Source organism: Fundulus heteroclitus, chromosome 6 (assembly GCF_011125445.2).
Source record: "Fundulus heteroclitus isolate FHET01 chromosome 6, MU-UCD_Fhet_4.1, whole genome shotgun sequence".
In the NCBI taxonomy this organism is placed as follows: domain Eukaryota; kingdom Metazoa; phylum Chordata; class Actinopteri; order Cyprinodontiformes; family Fundulidae; genus Fundulus; species Fundulus heteroclitus.
In genome coordinates this window covers 24,766,509-24,775,608 of record NC_046366.1, presented here as the reverse complement: position 1 = coordinate 24,775,608, position 9,100 = coordinate 24,766,509, and the positions used below count along the sequence as shown (strand labels likewise).

At 39.5% G+C, this 9,100-nt stretch overlaps 1 protein-coding gene across 2 annotated transcripts in view; it reads left to right on the top strand.

Moving 5' to 3' along the window:
- Positions 1-4,596: 4,596 nt before the first annotated feature.
- Positions 4,597-9,100, top strand: part of arhgef18a (rho/rac guanine nucleotide exchange factor (GEF) 18a) — a 30,583-nt gene continuing 26,079 nt past the window's right edge. The window contains exons 1-2 of one of the 2 annotated variants that reach the window (XM_021320004.2): positions 4,597-4,847; positions 5,101-5,179. The gene's annotated coding sequence lies outside the window, so the exon portion shown is untranslated. The remainder of the gene's footprint in view (positions 4,848-5,100; positions 5,180-9,100) is intronic. The other variant, XM_012869515.3, reaches the window with a different exon arrangement.

Below are 9,100 nucleotides of genomic sequence, written 5' to 3'. Positions count from 1 at the left end.
CAGTTTTTCTTCTTTCTCCGGTGTCACCAGCGAGGGTGTACTTAATACCCCCCATTACTTTAATCAAAGTGCATGATTGATTATACAAGAGGTCAATTCAAGCTTTGCCAGATATCTACCAGCGCTTATAAATCATTTCATAAATTATCCCAATTGAAACACTTTAATAATCCCAGAGGGAAATTATGTATGCTGCAGGCACTCAGCTAAATGCACATCTGAAAAAGAATGTGTGCAGTTTATATTTAAATAGATTTCTTTAAAAAGTCCTAAATAGGAAAATCTCAATAAGGCTTTTTTTTTAGCTGAACAATATGATACAGTTTTTGAATTTGTTTTAGAATCATTTCCAGCTGTAACAAAGTCATGTTGGGGGGGAGAGAAACACCAAATATTGAATTAAAAAACAATTAAATGTTGGCCTTTAGCCTCTAAACAGCAAGAATACCTGTCAGCGAACTGTTGGGAGTTACCAAATTAATTGTAAAGATATTGATCTGAAGCCCAGAGTAGCTTTAATCACATTATTTTCCTTTTATTTCCCTTCATTTCTAACGATTAGAATATTACCAATAAAAAACTAAATAATAAGCAAGAAAATAAACTGTACAAAGCAGAAAGGGGTTCAGTGGTGAGAGGACTGGATGAGGCTGGAATGAAATGCTTTCTAGGAAGCGTGACAGCGCCACCTGCTGTTTAAAATGGAAATACACTCCATGTGATGAAACCAAAGAGACGCTCATTAGAGGCGACAGAGGGACAGAAATTTGAAATATTTGATTACTTTAACGCAGAATTACCACTCTATATTTCACTAAAGGGTGGCAATATAAACAGCAAATCTTATATAAAAGAGAACTAACTTTAATTAGAAAATACCCTCGATTTTCCCACACTGCTGCACCACCAGCAAAGTGCAAATTTACAACTTAAGAAAAAAAAAACACAATATTTAATAAAACTCGCAGACTCAAGAGTTGAAAGCAGTGCAAAACAGAGGTGGGTGATTTTAAGAAATGTGCAACGCGTGTATATGTACTGTATATTTCTGCATAAAAACACCTACAAACTAATTACAAGAGTGAAAAAAATAATAATTAAACTTTATTGATCTCACAATGCAGACATTCACTTCTGCATCTTCACCCATCCCCTTGTGGAGCAGTGGGCTGCCACTGTGCCGTGCCTGTGGAGAAATCTGGGGTTAAGGGTCTTGCTCAGGGAGCCAGAGTGCAGGCAGTGGGGATTGAACCAGGCACTTGGAACCTTCTCAGAGCGCACTGCTCTAACCACTAGGCCAGCACTTCCTCCAAATACTGCTAGTATTCCCCCAAATACTGCTAAAAACAGCAGGGACGATGTAAAAATTGTATTGGGCTTGTTGGGAGCAGCTGCGAGGGTTACAGAGCAGCTGCTGGGAGGAAGGATCTGCGACAGCGCTGCTTTGTGCACCTAGGATGCAGCAGTCTGCCACTCCAGCTCTGCAGCAGCTTCATGGGGAGCGAGACGCTGCTGTCCAACAGTGATGTTATTTTTGATGAGCTATGCTAACATGCAGATCAGCTGCTGCTTCAACAATCTACACCAGAGGTCTTCAACCTGGGCGGTGGTCACGAGATATAGTCCCACATTTTACGTTCCGGTCCAAACGTTCATGGCAGCGGTGCCGAAATGTCAGTTTTTTTAATGATTTTCAGCAACTTTCCCATCATGTTTGCAGACTTGGCAGACTTGTGCTGAAACGTGAGAAGCTGCTCCACGTATTGTAAATTTATTGTATCAGGATGCTTCAATATTGCCATCACAAAGACCTCATGGTGTTCACCTTTTCTTCTCCAGACAAATGATTTTTCAGATGCTGTCTTACTCGCACACATCTTTTCAGCACTGGATTGAAATCCATGTTTGACGAAACAATTGTACACATGGTACTGATGTGGAAGGAGGACCCTGCAAAGCCTCTTCGCTCTTCAAGGGGGTCCTAGACAACAAAAATGGATGAAGACCCCTGCTCTACACCATAGTAAATGGCTGATGTCACCAAAGAGTAAAAAAAAAAAAGGTATGCAGGGTCTCCTACCCACAGCTTACTCAACAAGACTCAATACTGATGAGACATGTGGACACCTGAGGTCCAACCTGCACCCACTGAAGTTTCCTACACCAACGAAATCTAGCTTTTTGACCCCAAAGTAAAACAATTATCACATTTTTCACAGGAGGTAGTAACAATGTCTCTGATCACGACTCTGTGCTTCTTTCTGTGGGAAAGTCCGATCAAAATTGCAAGTCTTAACAGTTTTGCGTTACAGAAGAGCGCCTTATTTTACAAATAAAATGTCAGAATTGTTGCAGGTTACATCTGGACAAAGTATCGAAGTGCAAATACCTTCTTACATTCTGATTATATTTTTAAATTATATATATCCAAATAAATTTACAAAAAAGTGTTTCAAAATCTTAATTTTTGTAAGTACACAAAATATTTAATAATAATGTACTCAATTTTGCAAGTTTTGTTGACTGCAAAGTGAATATACAGGACACACACTGCTGTTAATATGGTTTAAATGGTTTTAATCAGGTACACAATGAGATCATTATAATTTATTGGCTTTAATCCAAATAGTATAACAGAAAAAAAAAATCTATCTGGTAGGAGTACGAAAATAAAGATAAAATAAGGTTCAATAACCTTATGTTACTGCGTACATACTTAAGTTGATACTGTCAACAATTCTCCAATGAAATCTTATTTATTATTATTATTATTAGTAATAGTAGTATTACTATTATCATTATTATTATTATCTTGATTTGGATGTATTATTGGACTAATTTAAAGCCGAAATATTAAATATATCTTCAGCTTTAGTGGACGCATAAAGGTTTTGTTTCAAAATGGACAGATCTTTGTAACTCATATTAATTTTATGCGTCCTGTTAAAATTCCACTGCCATCTAAAGTAATCCCAGAGCATAATGCCGCCACCATCATATTAATTTGGATTCCTACAATTGCTGGTAGGTGTAAAATTAAGAAGACTGGATGCTGAAAAAGATTTCAGAAAAGGATTAAACAAAGTATTGGTTTAGGTTTGTGCACATTTATGGAACGGTGTTATAGTAACTTTTTTTAAATTGTCTTTCTTTTTTATGAGATGTATTTTTTCCCAGTTTGGTAAAGAATAAATGTAAAATTATAGATGGAAAATCTTTTGGCTTATCATGTTATCTTATTACTGTACATATTTGAGAGCAGTCGTATATCTTTGCTTGTTTTCAAATACTGGATAACTCCAGAAGTTTTAAATCTACAAGTTTTAGTTTGTCAAAAAGTTAGTTTTCCACACCTTTCACTGCATCAGTATTAGTTTATGTTTATGTTGTCTTTAAGGTGTTTCTATGATATCCTGGAACTCAATAGGAAGTGTTTTAGCAGTCTCGGTTTAGATGTACATCAAGATTCTGCAAAGGGACAGTAGGTTCTCACTAAAGATCTTAGGCGTTTACTTACCGTAGATCAAAATTGTAAAAATTGTTGAACCCTGTGTCACTTTTATCTGTGAAAGGCATCCCATCCTGCTGGGAAAAAAAACTATTGCTCATCATTAAATTGTTTCTGGATCCTCTGACAAAATTGTTCCAACATTGGGGCGACTGTGGTTCTCTGTGGGTAGAGTAGTCATCTTGCAATTGGAGGGTTGTGGGTTTGATTCCTCCTGTTTCCTGACTGCAAGTTGCCTACCAATTGATATGCGTGTGACTGGGTGAATGCGGCTACAATGGTCACTGTAACCAGAAAAACATTTCATAAATCCAGTCCATTTACCATTCCTTAACGCTTTTCCGATTATACACTTCATTCATCTTGATACTTGCTGGACTTTCCGTGAAGTTCTTAGTGGTTTAATAAATGGTTTACTTGGGTGCCATGTTGCGAGTGGCGGCATCCTTTCCTGTGATGCCACAGTACAAAGAAAAATGACATCTGCTCTTCTAATTCAATCACAGGGATACCAGCTGCCATGTCCTGATCAACACTTCCCCTTGAGCTGTTGATAAGATCATTGAAACAATGCTTGTGCTATTTAAGCTGAAGGGGGGGGGGGGGGGGGGGGGTTGTGATTAACTTAATTTTTAATGCATTTCTGGATTTCAACTGATCAGTCCTCATGGCCACCATCAAAACCGATGCAACAAATACGGGGGGAAAAAAACTAAATTTCTGTCAATCTCAAAGCTCGTGGGCATGACTGTAAATAAATTGAGTAGAACCTGTTCATAATCTGCTCCAAACATGAAAAAGGACAGAAACTACCCGATCTATTAGATTTAAATTAAACAGCAGGATATCATGCACCCAGTTTTAATATAATTTAGAATAACCACCCCCGGTGACGTTAAAATAGAAAATTGTGTGCAATTATTATCAGTAACTGAGGACAACTTTGAAGGCCGAAGTCAAGAATGTCGAATAAATAAATACACAAACGTCTTGCCATACCTCATTCTAAAGAGCGTTGTTTGGCAAACACAAGCATTGTGATGCGTTCACGGACCAGAGATTCACTCTATTCAGAGAAGGAAGGGCTATGATACTTGGAGAGAGAGAGAGGAGGCTGGGATTTCTCTTAAAACACTCCCTTCATCTTCCAGCCCCATTTTTTTTATTTGTGCACTTGTTCCTCCCACGGTGTCTTCGCTGTTTTGTTTTTCTCTTTCTGTTTGGTGGGCGCTGTGTACAGATAGGCTACAAACCTGCTCCCTTTATTTCGCCTTAAAGGAAACAGAAAGTTGGGCTTCGCCTTCGACGCGTCCTGCTCCAGGTTTGATTATTCACACAGGTAAGAACAGGGGACTGCTTGTTTTTTTATTTTTTATTTTTTTATTTTTTTTGTTTCTTTTAAGGCAACTGTTTGCAGGTTTCTGACGTTGACGGACTGAGCTGGTTAAGTTAGAGAAAAACGTAAAGTCGTCACCTTTTGAGATTAAAACCGAGTTTTTTTTTTTTTTGTTGTTGTTTTTTTGTTTTTTTCTAAACTCGACATGAGCTGGTAGAAGACATTATTTCTCAGACAGGCTGGTTTAATTTCACAGAGCGTGTCGGTGTTGTGGGTGAAACTTCGCCTCCTGCCGTGGGGAAAGCGTCGGGCTGCCGCCGCTCCCATGCTTCCAGGTGTCTCTCCGCTGAGCTCATCGTGACACTTTAGTCCGTGAGAAATGTCATGAATCACGGTCAGAAACTCTCACCTTGGCGTTCCTAACATTCCCGTCCCACCGCAGCACGCAAGTCCGCTCGTCGTAGTCTATGCTCTTCCTCCTCATCTTCCTCCTCCGCAGCTTTCCCGTGGAAAATGCATGAAAACCAGTTCGCTTCATGAATGTTTCTTGCTAAAAAAAAAAGCCTCTTTAACTTGTATGCATATCTAAAAGTGCTGCTTACAGTGCCTTGCAAATTAATTCCTACCCTTTGTTGACATTTTTGGGACAAACACAAACCTCAGTTAACTTGGACAAATAAAAATCTGAATAATGTGGCGTGCAAATGTGCCTGCTAGAGATTATCTACTCTGTAGCGCCTAATAAAATCTAGCGTAGTCTTCTAAAGTAAATGTGCCTGTGTGTGTGTGAATAAATCGTTTTACGTTTAGGTTATTTTAAAAATAAATAAACAAAAGTTTTCATCCCACAGAGCGCTGTTTATCATCCGGAAGGTGAGATTATAGCCAATCTGCCAACCTAAAAGCCATCGCAGTTAGTCCTTCCAGACCGATAGGCAATCTCGTTGCTTGGCAACGAGAGCATTAGGAAGAGAAGCAGCCAAGACGGCTTTGGAGACTCTGGAGGAGATGCAGAGCTGCACAACTCGGATTCAAAGACCCGTGGAGGCGATTATGATCAGTCGTGCACTCTGCAGATTTGGCCTTTGTTGCAGAGTGGCAAGAAAAAAGCCGTTGTTGACAGCCATAAAAAAAAAAATCCCTGTTTGCCTCATGTTATTTAAAGGGATGCACCAAACGTGGAAGATGGTGCTCTGATCGGATTTGACCTGAACTGACCTATCTGGCCTACATGCGACATGCTAAGTGTGGAGAAAAATGCTAACACCGTACAGCGTAAACACACTGCACCCAAAATGAGACATGGCGGTGGCGGCATCATGCTGTGGTGATACTTTTCTTCCATAGGTGTAGTTAAACTCATCACAGTTGATTGGGGGGGGGGGGGGGGGGGGGGGGGAACATAATTGGACGCAATCCAAATTCTATGTGGCAGAGGACTAAGGTGGAGGTTCACCTTTAAGCAAGACTTCAACTCTAAACATAGCAACAGCGATATGGCGGGACGGTTCAGATCAAGGCGGATTCGCGTGTTAGAACGGCTCAGTCGAAGTCTCAGCCTAAATCCAGATGAGTTCGTGTGGCAAGCTTTGAAAAATGAACGTTCACAGATGTTCTCTCTTCAATATGAGTTTATTTCATCTATTTGGCAAAGAAACAGGAAAGTCAAACTGTGGAGATGTTCGGAGCTGACGCAGACACGCCCCAATTGACTTGCACCTATAATTGTAGTGAAAGTGGGTCTAAAAGTAGTGACTCAGCAATACACACCTCTCTCTGAGCAGTTTTTGTCTAAAAGGAGTTAAAACCTTCTTTTTCTTTCTTTCTTTTTTTCTTACTCACACAGTCTAAGGTTGCAAACTGACAAAATGTGGAAAAAGTTCAAGGCGTATGTTTACTTTAGCACAATGTGCCGCGTCATCCTTAGTTGTGTCCTGTAAGGAGAACGCAAGCTCTTCATTTTATAGATGATCGCATTTATTTCAGAGAGGAACACTTTAGTTCCTTAGAAGTTCCAAAGCTACACATTTGTTCATCTTTCAAATCTATATCCTCTGTAAGGTCAAAGAAATCGCTGTCGTTAAGGGAGATGCTCAGGCTTCCAGTCCGCGCTGCAAAAGTAGAAGTTTTGAGATGGAAAATATCAGCAGTGCCATTCTCAAAATCCAATATGATTGCAGTGCATACAAAACACAGAGAAAGTTGCAGTGATTAACTGCATTACTGTGTAAGTGTCTGTATTTTAAGCTAATGGATAATATCTGTTTGTTAACATCTCCTTTTTGGGTTTTAAACTCTTCGTATTATTATTAGCAGTGAGCCGGGACACCCCTCTAAGTACGTCCCGCTGACTTTGTTACCGACTGAATATTGTGTTCAATTCGAACTCTGAAGTTGGGATTTCCATGTTTGACTGGAAAAGCTGGAAGCCCCTTGACCTGAAATCCAACATGGCTGCCATCTGTGAGCGTCAAAACATCCTCACCTCCAAAGTTAAATCATCCTACCCACCGATAACGCTGCGGTGTCCTTATTCTGAACGTTTAGGGGTAAAAAAAACATTTATGATTATAAGTGTGATCGTACCTCTGGAAATCACCCAGTGACCGTATGGAAGCACACAGCAGCACTTTTACCACTACAAAGGGACCAGATTACCGCTTTGCATACCAGTCTGGAGTATTTGGCGGCTGTTGTGTCACCTTTTTTGTTTCTGTGCAATTTGCCGTGCTTGTGAGGCGGTTAGGACTGTGGCTGCACAACAACAAAGGGTCCTGCATGATTCAGAGCTTGGCTGTGAAGGCATATATGTTAGGATTTTGCCTCTTCTGGTGGCACAGTTTTTTTATTTTATTTAAAGATGGATTAATTTATTTTTCCTCCACAGTCAAAAGCATGCATGTTGGGTTTTGTCATGCTAATTACTGTTATTGTAGCTGTTTTTAAATTGATAGAATCCCTCTTTAGTTTCTCTATTAAAGTTTTCAGATATTTTTGTTTTTTGTTTGTTCTTTGGTTAAGCAACGTTAAACTGTTAAATTAAAGTAGAGCTAAATTAAATATGGGCGTCCCTGACTGCTGATGGCCATGGGATCTAAATGGTTTGGCTGTCGCCTCGGGCTGCAGCTCCATCACAAGTCTGAACAGGATAAACTGATAGAAAAACAAATGAACGGAGGAAAAGACGCCTGTGCACATTCCCATACGTTTCAACGCTTATCCAGGAGTCTTCATCAGCTCTGAAGCCACAACTGAACAACAGGATTTATTCAAATAAGCCTTAATATTTAATATTCTCGCTTGTTTAGTTTGTGTCCGTACCTGTTTGTTGCATTTTGCAGTTAAACTCAAAAGGTTTTTTTTTTCTAAGAAAGGTTTAAGGTTCTATTGCCTTTTAGTTTTGGACACTCACGGATGTGCGCTGACGTTATGCGTCCGCTGCTTTTAAGGCCACAGATCAAACCACGTGTTCATTCATTTATCTAGAGGTTAATAAGTAAACTGGTCAAGGCTGCTGAAGGTGACAGCAGCAGAAAGAGAGGATGATGTAACCGTTGAGACGCTGATCTCGTAATGTTGGAGGCTCATCTACGCTTAAGGTTGGTAAACAAAAACACAGGGAAAGAAAAGAAAAAAAGAGCTGTGAAAATGCCCTTTTCTGTGGAGGTCATTCATTTTCCTGTTTTCCTGTTAACACTATCCATTTCTCCTGTTTCACACATGTCTTTTTTTAGCCTTTATCCTACAGTTTATGTACAGAGTTATACATTTCATTTAAAGAAAAAAGAGTTTTTTTGCATTTTGCCTCTTTGGGTCCCAAGGATCCTGAGTGTGCATTTTTCCTGAGGAAATGCTCGTTGTTTAAGGAGATGTCTTCTGTGAAATAATTAAAATATAATACCTTACTTGATCCCGATATATCTAAACCACCATATATGTTTGTAAGGGTCTACATTAAAACCCTGACCGTGTGGTGAAATATCAGAATATATTCTTCCAGGCAAGGCTTTCTTTAACAACACGAGGATGTTTTGAATTATATTCATCAAACGTTCATCAATCATCATCCCTAATTATTTTTCTCATCTCCGTTTAACATATTTTAGGTTCCCTTTTCCTCACTTAGCGTCGTAAAGTCCATCTTGGTGTATGTTTCTATGAACGGCGAACGCCCGTTATGGTTCGGCTGGAGCATTTTCTTTTAAGTTTTTTTTTTTTTACTAACATCATGCGTTCACTTGGGGTGTAAATCAGCA